The following is a 13790-nucleotide window of genomic DNA, read 5'->3' as shown; positions in this document are numbered from 1 at the left end:
ATGTCTGGTCAGTTTGCTGGAACACAATTGGGGGCATGTCTTCAAATTTCAGGGAAAAGATATCCCCCTGGCCAAGCTCAACCAAGATGCCTGGACTTGGTCTCTCATAGTCCAGCCCATGTGGACATCCAAGCACTGGTAGAATGGTGAGTTTTGCCCCTTGTTTACAAATGCCTGGAATTGGGATAATTCTAAATTTTTTTTTAATCAAACATTGGGGCTTATACTCACTAACCATTTTTTTTTTTTTTTTTTTTTTTTGAGATGGAGTCTTTCCGTGTTGGCCAGCCTGGAATGCAATAGCACAATCTCAGCTCACTGCAACTTTTACCTCCTGGGTTCAAGTGATTCTTCTGCTTCAGCCTCCTGAGTAGCTGGGATTACAGGTGTGTGCCACCACACCCAGCTAATCTTTTGTATCTTTAGTAGAGATAGGGTTCACCATGTTGGCCAGGCTGGTATCGAACTCCTGACCTCGTGATCTGCCTACCTTGGCCTCCCAAAGTGCTGAGATTGCAGGCAGGAGCCACTGTGCCTGGCCTAACCAACCTTTCTTTATATTGCCTCCCACCTACACGCCCCTTCCAGCCTCTGGAGTCTATCATACTGCTCTCTACCTCCATGGGTCTTCTTTTTTCCTTTTTTTTGTGGGACAGGGTCTTGCTCTGTTGCCCAGACTGGAAGGCAGTGGCACAATCACAGCTCACTGCAACCTTGACCTCCCCAAGGCTTAGGTCATCCTCCCATCATGGGGTCAATTTTTAAAGCTACCACATATGAGTAAGAACAAGAGACATCTGTCTTGCAGAGTGGGTTGACTATAGTTAGCAACAATGTGTTGTATATTTCAAAGTAGCTGGAAGAGGATAGGACAAGTTACAACACAGGGCTGGACCCAGTGGCCCACACCTGTAATCCAAGCCCTTTGGGAGGTTGATGGGGCAGGATCCCTTGAGCCCAGGAGTTCAAGACCAGCTTGAGCAACACAGCAAGACCCCCATCTTCACAAAAAAAATTTGTTTTAATTAGCTGGGTGTGATGGTGCACACCTGCAGTTCCAGCTGCTCAGGAGCCTGAGGCAAGAGGATCACTTGAGCCCAGGAGGCAAAGGCTGCAGTGAGCTATGATTGCACAACTGCACTCCAGCCTGGGCAACAAGAGCAAAACTCCATTTCAAGAAAAAAAAAGTGGCAGTTTCCCCTGCACTCTCTCTTTCCTGCCTCCTTGAGAAGAAGATGCCCTGCTTCCCATTCACCTTCTGCTGTGATTGTAAGTTTCCGGAGGCCTCCCCTGCCATAGGGAACTATGAGTCAATGAAACCTCTTTCCTTTATAAATTAAGCACTCTCAGGAAGTTCTTTATAGCAATGTGAAAACCGAGAATACACAGCCTAAATGCCCATCCATGATAGACTGAATTCAGAACCAGATCATGTCCTTTGCAGGAACATGGATGGAGCCGGAGGCCATTATCCTCAGCAAACTAATGCAGGAACAGAAAACAAAATACTGCATTTGTCACTTACAAGTGGGAGCTAAGTGATGAGAACTCAGGGACACATAGAGGGGAACAACAGACACTGGGGCCTTTTGGAGGGTGGAAGGTGGGAGGAGAGACAGGATCAGGAAAAACAACTAATGGCTACCAGGCTTAGTACCTGGGTGACAAAATAATCTGTACAACGAATCACTATGACACAAGTTTACCTATATAGCAAGGCTGTACTTGTACCCCTGTACTTAAAATACAGGTTAGGTAATAAAAAAGGAAATACTGGTCATCATAAAAATAGAAGAACCAGAGTTAAATCAAAACTAGTGCTGGCCACATTAAATACCACCACCACCCAGCACCAGTAATAAAAGGATGGCTTCATTGAGGATCCATTTTTAATTTTTATTTATGTTTATTTTTTGAGATGGAGTCTCACTCTGTCACCCAGGCCAGAGTGCAGTGGCGCAATCACGGCTTATGCAACCTCTGCCTCCCAGGTTCAAGTGATTCTCTATTGAGGGCCTAAAAGGAAGGTGGAACTAAAATTAAAGGTTGTAGCTTGTAGGAGAGAAATGCAATGGTCAGAGCTAAAACAAGTTGTTTCTTTGTTTGGGAGGGAAATATAAATATTAGCTTTATTTTATTTCATGTGAATGTTACTCTGCATATTAAATTTATTGCCAGTGGGTAAAATAATAAAAACTGAAAACAGCTGTCTCAAAAAAGAAAAAAACTTAAAAAAAAATCACACTTGGGTATCAGAAAATAGAAATCATCAAAGCAAAGAAATTATCAAAACAAAGTCAATGAATGGTTAATAGAATGTACAAAGTTGAACACAAGAAATACATTTTAGAAGTGTTATCAACTGTAATAAATATCAATGGTCCGACAACATCTCTTAGTAGACATGAACTCTCAGATGAGATTGAAAAAAATCTAGGTCTTTCCTGTTTGCAAGGGACTGAAACTCCAAACAGAAAAAGGTCAAGATTAAAGGTCTGAAGAAAAAATAACATAGGTAAGTAAATATAACACTTCTGTAGCTCGGTTAACAAGAAGCAGCAAACAAAGGTAAAAGGCTCAGGAGTTTGGGACCAGCTTAGGCAACATAGTAAGACCCCATTTCAAATAACAAAAAAATGTTAGCTGGGCATAGTGGCACATACCTGTAGTCCCAGCTACTTGGGAGGCTGTGGCAGGAGGATCTCTTGAGCATGGGAGATCAAGGCTGCAGGGAGCCATGAGCATACCACTGCATTCCAGCATGGGCAACAGAGGAAGACCCTGTCTCAAAAAAAGAAGGTTGTGGTTACGTTATAAAAAATTATGTCAAAAATTATAAAAATGCTGACCTTTTTTCAGCTAATAGCACAGCACCCAAATTCATAAAGCAACATTTGGGAGAATTAGAACACATTATCAAGTCCAGAGCCTCATCTTCTGCTGATCTCTGCCTACAGAGGAGCTAGCTTTCAAGAAAATGAGAAAACTTGTATTTCCCTCTCTCTCAATCTCTCTCTCTCTCTCTCTCTCTCTCTCTCTCTCTCTCTCTCTCTCTCTCTCTCTCTCCGTGTTTGTGTGTGTGTTTGCAGCTAAACTTAACTTTCTCTATTCATCTTCCTAAATTAATGTAGTCTTGAATACCTGCAGCTTTTCCACATCTCCTCAAATTCCTATTTTGAAACATTAACCCCAAAGGTGTTAGGAGGTGAGGCCTGGGAAGGTGATAAGGTCATGAGCGTGGAGCCTCATGAATGGAATCAGTGCCCTTATCAAATGCACCCCAAAGAGCTCCCTCACCCCTTGCACTATGTGAAGACACAGTGAGAAGGTGCCATCTATGAACCAGGAAGCCCTCATCAGACACTGAAACTGCCACTCCTTGGTCTTGGACTTCCAGCCTCCAGAACTGTGAGCAATAAACATTTGTTGTTTATAAGCCACCCAGACTATGGTACTCTGCTACAGCAGCCTGAAATGGACTAAGACAGCTTCCCTCTGTGCTTGACAAGAGGAAAAACTAAGTCTAATTATTGTAAAGATTAATATTTCAGTTGCAGTATAAACTGAATAAAGATTGTATTTATTCTGACTGATTGACTTTTTGGGCACTCCTTGCAAATCTAAAGGACTTGCTATGCTAACTAAAGCCTGGAGTTTGGGGAATGGGGAACTGATACTACTCCCAGTTTTGTTTTAGTGCTATGAAATATTGATACCTTGGCCACACTGCAACACGTGGGATCAATTAAGAAAGGTTTTGCAAGTGTCTGAACAAAGTAGGAGACAGAGAGTTTCTATCATCGATGCATTTTTAGACAACCATGCGACACAGTTTCAGGGATGACCACCAGGACATTGGAAAAAGGGCTGCATCAATTACAACGTTTCGCCCACCAGCCACTTTGAAAACGAAAGCTACCAGAGGAAAAGAAAAATACAGACCCAAATCAAAACCAGATGTATGCAGCTTTGAGGATTTCTCAGCCCTTCGTTTTCTCTCCATTTTATTTCACGTCTTCTAAAATGGATTCGACTTCTGAAAAGTACTTTGCATACCAAGGTCCTTCCTTTGTTTGGGAAAACCCAGTTAAATAGGCAAACAAACAAACTGCCTGATGATGAGTCAGCACAGGGAGACTGAAGTATATTGTTTGTTCAACGAAATGTCTGGAACAAATTAGACAAATTGATTTGTTTCTAAGTAATACGCATGCAGGCAGTAGCTTAAGAGAAATTTATGCATCCCACCCCCGCCCCAATTCTTCTCTGTCTTGGGCAACCCCACCCAGCGTAAATCTTTAAAGCAGTCAGCAAGCCCTAGAATTTTATGCATTTGACACTTTTGTGAGATTTAGCTCATCTTGTCTTTCTGTTGTTCTAGAAGATGGCTTGCTGGACAGATAGCAATATATCCACTCTATAAAAATCATTAATAGAATTAGACATCAGCAAGGGAGATCTTATGCTCATTTAAAAAAAAGTTTCTGGGCATGACTACTTATGTAATATTTGTTTGGAAAATCAAGTTAAATGAAAGGATACTATAGTTTCTACAGGTAGGAAAGCACTTTAGATGGACCCTGAGTGACACACATTCGGATTCAACTCTGGAGTTTGACACTTACCTGTGTAATTTTAGCTTTCTCACCTGTAGAAGCAAGAACGAGAAGGAGAACACATTGGTTTGCTGCGAGGATCCCATGAAAAAAATAAAAGGACATAATAAAGCACCCAGCCCTCTTAACCTCAGTCTGAAGAGATGTTTGCTCTTTCAGTTTGTGCAAAAACAAACAAACATGCAAAAGAAACTTCCTCCTAAAATAGTCCTCATATTATCATCTACCTAATGTGCTTCAGTTTTCTTAGCTCTGAGGAAAGTTGACGAAATTTATAAGACATTTTCCATTAAAAACAAAGTAATCCAATAATATGCTCACACAACTCCATCATTTTAGCTTTGCTTTAATAAAAGGCAGCTGTCAGGCGAACAGAAACTTACTTTCATGACATTGCTTTGATGTTATTTTCTTTGTTAGTCAAAGTCCATTGTCCAAGGTGGCCCGATTTTCATGACAATGAAAGTATGTTAATGGTACTGTAAAGCCAGGAACAAAAGTGAATGTATTATAGAGCTGATGTTGCCTAGTCTCTTGAGGAAAATCCAGTTTAGTCACAACCCGTGGAAATAAGAAACATATCTTGTTTGGGATACTAGAAAATTACGACCACCATGTTTATTTTACCTCATGTGAACTTCCAACTTCTTCTTCAATTTATGAAGAACTTTTAAAAAAATCACATTGAAAGAAAACAATGATGAAGTACAGACATAGTAAACTTGTGGCCAAGAAGTTTGTCTCAGAAGCTTCATCAGAGTTCACCAAAAGAAATTCTGTTCATCTAATTTAGAAAGGGATGGGTTAATGTTCCCAAATTATAGATTAGTTGGTGGTTTGTAAGAATGTGTCAGATGTCAGGTGATTTACAGATATATTCATGAATCTGTTGATGAAATAGTGACACTGAATTTGCAGAGATTGATTTTAATTTTATAGGGTGCCATAATAAAATTTGAAAAACCTTGGATAAAGCACAGCATAAAAAGGAATATCTATCCAATTGATTCCATTGCTTCTTTCATGAGGAGTTAAACTGTTTTTGCAAGAAATTCTTCTTTAAAGGGATCTAAGACTATTTTGTTTTCTCCTTTTTCCATCATGTTTTGGAAATTGCGATGCATAATTTCACTCTTTCAGTTATAGGAACATAGCTCTTAGTTTGATCTGTGTGTTGCTGTTGTTGAGAAGCTACAGAGATGCTGAGCTTCCCCATGCCCTGCAGCCAAGGTGTTGCAACAGGCCAGAGGAATTTGTTCTAATCCTACTTGCTGTTGCAGTCACTGAGCCTTTTCTTTCCCTGGCACCAAGCAATTGCTCTCTAAAGGGGATTTCCATTACCACGCGGTCAAATGCACCAACATTCACTAAAACACAAAGTATATTCCATGGTAGCATATTAATCCATATTGACCTTGGCAGTACATTGCATTCCATCATCATGTCCAACAGGGAGTAAAAGGCAGAGCCAGTATTCTTACTGCAAACCCCAGCAACAAAGTAATAGGAAGTCAGAAAAAGGAAGTATTCCTTTGCCACGTTCCCATATTAATTTGGTGTTCCAGGAACTCTGAGTTTTCTATTTATTGCCTGCTTATCCATGAAGCAAGGCACCAGTTGAGCTGAAGATGAAATGTGTGATAGCCTCGAGCATGTGGGAGTTATTTATACCCTGCTGCTCAGCTCATCCCAAGGTCTGACGGCAAAAATTCAAGAAATTGCAACATCAGGCATAAATGGGTTAAGTTTTGGGGTTTTTCTTTGGGAATGGCCAGCTCCTCTCTGCTGTGACATGTTTTATTGAGTTTATTTGGATGTGTGAGATCCCACCAGGCTCTAAATGCAGACACATATGCTGCTGTTATTGTATCTCCCATCAGACTAGAAGAGCAGGATGGATATTTGCAAATGATAAATAATTATTTCTTGATTATTATTGTCTGGAGAGCAGAAAACACACTTAAGTAATTCTTAACTTTCACTAGATCTTTCCCCTGATATATTCTTTTCTCCCTCAGCGCAAAACCCTGACTTTGCAACTCTGGGACTCTTCAGAGTCTTTTTTGTTTTTTAGGTTTTAAATTTATTTTCTAAACTAATTCTTTAAAACTGATATATCATAGTTGTACACATTTCAGAGGTACATGGGATATTTTGATACAGAAATATGATGTGTAATGATCAAATCAAAATAATTGGGATGCCCAGAACCTCACACATCTATCTTTTCTTTCTGTTGGGAGCATTCGAATTCTTCTTTTCCAGCTATTTTGAAATTGATGTTATTGTTAACTCTACTTTCTCTAGTGTACTGTTGGACACTAGAACTTATTCTTTCTATCTAGCAGAATTTTTTATGTTACTATGCCTTTGCCCTACCTACATTATGAGATATGTAGATCTCATTCTTTTCAAGGGACTGAATTGGTCTTTCTTCAGCTGGTTTTAATTGGATGAGCTTACAGAGCCTGATCTAAAATCCAGTCATCCTAGTTACTGGTCAACATATTTAACGATCCAGGATTGAGGTCCTTTTAGTTTTCCTGAGCTGTTTATACAGACAGAACCCACAAAGAGGGCTCCGTTACAAACTCGATAAGGGATCTAAACTGTCTAACTAGAACCAGGCATTCATTTGCTCATGTGTTTGCCTATAATATACTTAGAAATACCCTGTTTTAATGTACATTTAGACAAAGAGACAAAAAATAGATGAGTGCTTTGCAGGAGTTGCAGACAGAGGAGGATGGGAATGACTGCTTAACAGGGACAGCTTTGGGGTGGTGAAAATGTTCGGAAACCAGATAATGGTGATGAGTGCATAATGTTGTACAAGCACCACATGCTGGTGAATTGGACAATTTAAAATGGTTATGAGAGTATTATGGGTTGAATTGCAACTCCTGCCAAATTTATATATTAAATTCTCAGTCTCCTGTGCCTAAGGATATGACCTTATTTGGAAATACGGTTATTGTAGATATAACTAAGTTATATTGGAGCACAGTGAGCTCCTAATTTGATATGACTGATATCCTTAGAAAAGTGGGAAACGTGGACACGGAGAAACGCATGCCTGGGGAGAACACCATGTGAAGTTGAAGGCAGACACCAGCGTGGGTAATGATCTATAAGTCAACAGATAGATACCAAGGATTTCCAGCAGCCCGTGGAAGCTGGGAAAGAGGCATGGAACAGATTCCCCTTTATAGCCTCCACAAGGATTCCCCGCTAGAGCCTCTAAGTGAGCATAATCCTGCTACAACCTTGATTTCAGACATCTGGCCTCTGGAACTGCAAGATAATACATTTCTGTTGTTTTAAGCCACTCAATTGGTGGCTCTTCGTTATGACATCCCTAAGAAGCTAATACAAATGGTAAAACTAATAACATTTCATCACTGATGGATGTGAAAGAGAAGAGTGAATATAGATTCCAGGTATTTGACCAGAGAACAGGGAAGAGTGGAAGGGAGACATTTCCAAAGGTCGGCCAAGTGTTTAGTTCTTGACATGCTGAATTGGAGATGTCCATGAACATGGATATAAATGATGTGTCCACTAAGCACCCAAGTGGAGGTGTCAAAGTAGGTGGTTAGATATATGCAAGTCTGGAATTAGGCAGAGGATTCAAAGTTAATGATATAAATTTGAGGCTTGTTGGTCAATGAAGATATTCAAAGACATGAGACTACATAGATCCCCCAAGGAGGAGCAAAGATAGAAGAAAAGAACAGGCCGAACCTTGGACTCTTCAAGAGTAGGATGACATTGAGAAGATTTGGAAGATAAGACTTAAGGTGTGTAAATGTTGTTAGTAGAAAAGCAAGAAGAGTCAATGTACTGAAACCAAATGAACACAAAACCAAAGAGGGAGGGACCCACCGTGTGTGGGGGATCCACTGTGTGTGGGGGATCCACCGTGTGGGAGGGATCCACTGTGTGGGAGGGATCCACGATGTGGGAGGGATCCACCGTGAGGGGTCACCTATAGTCTCTGGTTCCTGGGGCTGATGGGGTTCCCAGGACACAGGACTAGGGCCAGGACAGTGATGGGCATTCCAGGACGGCTGGGCCTCTAACCAGTTTGTCCACAGTCACTTAGAGGTTGCTCCAGTAAGATGCAGTGTATGAACAGATCACTGACTTTTTCCAACATGGAGTTATTGGGTGTACTTGACTTCATTCATTGATCTCATGCAATAGAGAGACATCACACAGACAGGAATTCAGTCTTCTCAGTTTCTAGGATGTCTAAGTCCATCTTGTACTGCTATCACAGAACATCTGAGATGGGGGTAATGTAGAAAGAATAGATATTTATTTCCTACAAGTCTGAAGGCTGGGACATCCAAGGGTGAGGGGATTGTGTCTGGTGAAGGCATTCTTGCTATGTCATCCCATGGTGGAAAGCACAAGAAAAAGAGAGCAGGCACAGGAGAGAACTAAACTCAGTTTTACTAACAAGTCTGCTCTGGAGATAACTAACTCTCTTCCACCATTATGACAACACATTTATGAAAGCAGAGCCCTCAAAACCTAATTATCTCCTATTGTGCCCAACTTCCCAACACTATTGCACTGGGGATGAGGTTTCCAACACATGGATTTAAGGGGATACATTTGAACAATAGAATAGGAATTTTTAATTTATAAACCACATTCACATGCAAAACTATATATCCCTCACCTGAAAGCTGAGGAGGTGTAAAAAAGATTAGAGAAGTAAATAAGCTATCATTTTTATTTTGCAGAGTTGTTTTGCATCTCTCAAAAGTACAAAAATTGAATTCTTTGTGGTGCCTTTTCTTAAGCAAAATGCAGATTAAGAATATGAGTAATAGAGACATTTACACAGGACTGACAACATGTGAGACTCTCCTTCCTAAGTACATTGTGCATATCTATTCATTCAGAAGACATTATCTATTGGCTACTACTTCCATTTTGTTGATACTCACACAGAGAAAAAAGAAATTGGTCCCAGAGATGCAGATGACAAGAGAGCCAAACTAGACATGAAATTGATATCTTCATTTCACACTCCTAAAGGTGAAACATCTCCCTATCCTGGGCTTGATTTTAGCAACAGCATTGGAGCACCTTGGTTTCTGTTGTGCATGTGCAAAGAAAAGGCCACGATTCTTCCGAAAGCAAATAGTAAACACATTTACTGCAAGTGTAAATATGGGATTCTTCTGAAGCCAAATAGTAAGCAGATCCTGCAAGTGTAAATATTATGACAGATGCTTATGTCCTGAAATAAATAATAGATTGTGTTCTGGGTTCCTTAGATTAAGCCTGATGCTCTGTCATTCACATATTTATCCCAGGAAATTCTTTCATAATACAGTTCATCATCGTAACATCAGACTCCTTCAATTACAATCTCACTGAGCACAATGCACTGGAAATATGTTATATTTAAAAAAAAAGCAAGAGTACATCTGGAGTTATATACAAGAGTTCAATAACCATGGATTAAACCAACTGCCAATTGAAAATATTTGAAAAAATATCACATCCATATTGAATGTGTATAAGCTTTTTTGTGTCATTATTCTCCAAATAATACAGTATAATAACTATTTGTGTAGCACTTTCATTGTTTTCAGTATTTTAAGTAATTTAGAGATGATTCAAAGTATATGGGATGCTCTGCGTCATTTTATGTAATGGACTTGAGCATCTGTGGATTTTAGTATCTACAGGAGGTCCTGGAACCAGTCCTTCGTGGATACCTAGAGACAACTATATATATCCTGCAACCAACAAAATATAGCACTATAGTTCTATCATGCTCAAGGATAAGAATGCCCTAATTTTACTTACGATCAGCAGATGATAAAAGAGCAAGTTTACATGAGGCCTTTTCCACCCTTAGCTATTTTCTTTTTCTAATTAATCTTTAACATTTTGAAGGCAAGACTGTATGATTTTCAAGAAATAAGCACACTAAAAAATTTGAACCACTTGAGAAGTCATCAATGCAGATTTTTATTTCACAATGGTAAGAGACAACCACTGAAACAATTTCAAAATTCTCTTTTGTAGTGAGTTTTATATTCTCTAAAGCACTTTTAGTATATTTTATCTCTGTAAACCTGGTGGCATCTTTCTTGGAAAGTTGAGGATATGAAATCACAGAGAAATTCATAAACTTGCTCGAGATCATTCATACTGCCATTCTGCAAACCCCACTTCTAATATCTGAATGTTTTGAGGGAAGGAATGGTCCCTATTTCAGGCTCTCATAGAATGTTGGCTTATGAAGTGTAATAGTTAGCTATTGCTGTGTAACAAATCATCACCTACTTAGAAACTTATAAAACATATGTCTTTTGACTCATAGTGTCTGCGAATTGGTAAAATGGATACAATACAAACAGGTACAATTCAAATGGGGTATTTCCTGGGGCTGAGGTTTTATCTGAAGGCTGAAGTGGGGGAAAATCTACTTCCAAGGTAATTCATGTGGTTGTTGACAAGATTCAGCTTCTCATGGGTATTTGGATGAGAATCTCCATTCCTGGAGGCTGCCTTCAATTCCTCATCATGTTGACTTCTTCATAGGGCAGCTCACAACATGGTGGCTTGTTTACCATACCCAGCAAGAGAAAGAGTCAATGCAGAGAGGCTTCTAGGAAGATGAAACTCACAATCTCCTGTAGTGTAATCACAGAGGGGACACCCCATTGCATTTGTCATATAGGATTGATTAGAAGCAACTCATGGATTCCACGGGCACTCAGGGAGAAGCGGTTATATAATGGTATAAATATCAGGACATGAGCGTCCTTGGGAGCCATGTAAGAGCCTGTCTGCTCCCTGGAGGAGCCATAATGAATGTTTTGTGTAAAAAAAAAAAACAAAAAACAAAACAAAACAAAAAACCAAAAAACAACCATTATTGCTAATTGAAAAACTAAGACTGAACCTGGCTTCCTGAACTGGAGGTTAGAGTTTTTCCAACACCAGCTTCTGTGCTGACAGCAAGGTATCAGAAGAGAAATGGACCCCAGTGGACAGCTTGAGGAAGTGGAGTTAGAGGATGAAAGGACACAATGCAAGGTGGTGCACACAGCCCTCAACCTTGACTACCCTCCGTCATTGTTAAGATCATGCTGGCATGTCTTCTAACCCAATCTGGCCCATTGTTTTACAACCCCTAATATAAAATTAGCCATGGCATTATTCAATTCAACACTTGGCTTTAAAAATATCTGGGTTTGTTTTCTACATCATAAGAAAACAGAATTTGTGGGGCTTTTTTCCTGGCTTTTATTTTATGGTAAACAGCAAACTCAAAAGGATTCAGTAGGACCCATATCATTCTTAAGTCTCAAGCTAAGGGCAATGTGGCTTCCAAGGCAGAAATAGTCTTGAAATGTCAGATCCACTTTGGATGTTATTTATTCAGCTGGAGAATAAATATTGCTTCAGTGAACTTCAAAAACAATGGGGATTGAAACCTTCCATACCCTTGAAATAGTTTAATTGACCTATATTTTTCAAACCAGATAGAAACAGAAATCAAGAGCAAATTCTAAAAACTAAATTATGGATTAATGATTTTAACATACATGTGAGAAATGTTACTCCCAACAAACTTGTATTTTTAGAAGCTCTTTTAAATGTATATATTCCTACTGTAATTTAAAAAATCTTGATTGAAAAATATTTGCTTTAGACTAAGGTTTCTCAACAAGATAAACAAGACATTTGGGACCAGATGATTCTCTGTGGTAGGGCTGCCCTGTGCACTGTAGGGTGTTGACCAACATCCCTGGGCTCCACCCACCAGATGCCAGGAGCACACCTTCACTCAGTGAGACAAGTGAAAATGTCCCCAGATATTACCTGGTGTCCCCTGGGGAGAAAATTGCCTCCATTTGAAATCCACTGTCATAGATAGATAAATGGTAGAGACAGCCAGATAGATATAGATAGATGATAGATAGATATAGATAATTGATAAATAGATATAGATGCCTGACAGATGATTGATAGATGGATGATTGATAAATAATAATGATGATGGATAGTGGATAGATAATGGATAGGTATATAGATGATAAATAGACAGAAATAGATACATGGAAATATAGATTATAGATAGATTGATAGATATAAATGATAGATGGATAGATGATAGAGAAATAGATACAGAGATGATGGATAGATAGGTAGATAGAGGTGATATATGAATAGATGATAGATGAATACATAGATAATGATGGGTTGATAGATAATATGATAGACTGATAGACATGATAGATGAGAGATAGGTGACAGATAAATAGATGATACATAAATATGATAGATGATAGATATGATAGATAATAGATATCTAGATGATAGATATGCTGGCTGATAGGTAGGTAGATATGATAAATATGATAGATGGTAGATGTGATAGATGACAGATAAGACAGATGTTAGATATGATAGATGACAGAAAAATAGCTAGATAGATAGATAGATAGATGAAGAATCTTATACTCAGGCAGTGTTTCTCAACCTCAGCCCTATTGAAATTTGGGGCTGGATAATTCCTGTGGTGGGGCTGTTTTGTGCACTGTAGGATGTTGAACAGCATCCCAGGCTTCCAGCCACTCAATGCCACTAGGACCACCCAGTTGCGACAGCCAAAAAGTTTCCAGACATTCCCCAATGTCCTCTAGAGGTATCTTAGATAATAGATAGAAGAGTATTCAGAAGAACAACATCCTCATCATTTTTTAGATAATAAGATCCAGGTCACACTGCCTAACATTGTTCTTTCTGGTTAGAGCATTACAACCAAATCATCACCAGTGTGTTGACATTTGCTAAAAATGTGGGTCTTGGTTTCACTAGGAGGAAATCAATATTGTCGCATCATTCCAGAAGTCCTATGGGGGCTGTGTTTTCTTTCAGCTGTCCCAGTATGTACCTGAGCAGGAAAAATCTTTCTCTTGAACGTGTTGGTTGGAATTTCCTTGGGTGTTTTTCTCTTGCTGAAGAAGCTGAGAATGGGTCACTGGCATCTTCCCCTACCTGGTTCTCACATTAGCCTGCAACAGAGGTGGCTGAAGCTCCATCCCTGTGGTCTCATGAGACTTCTACCATCTCTGAAGTCTGCAGCTGCCTTCAGAGCCACACCACCTTCAGTTGGCCTCCTCATTGCTGATG

Source organism: Callithrix jacchus, chromosome X (genome assembly GCF_049354715.1).
Source record: "Callithrix jacchus isolate 240 chromosome X, calJac240_pri, whole genome shotgun sequence".
Taxonomy (NCBI): Eukaryota; Metazoa; Chordata; class Mammalia; order Primates; family Cebidae; genus Callithrix; species Callithrix jacchus.
The sequence above is the reverse complement of the archived record's forward strand: the minus strand, read 5'-3'. Positions refer to the sequence as shown.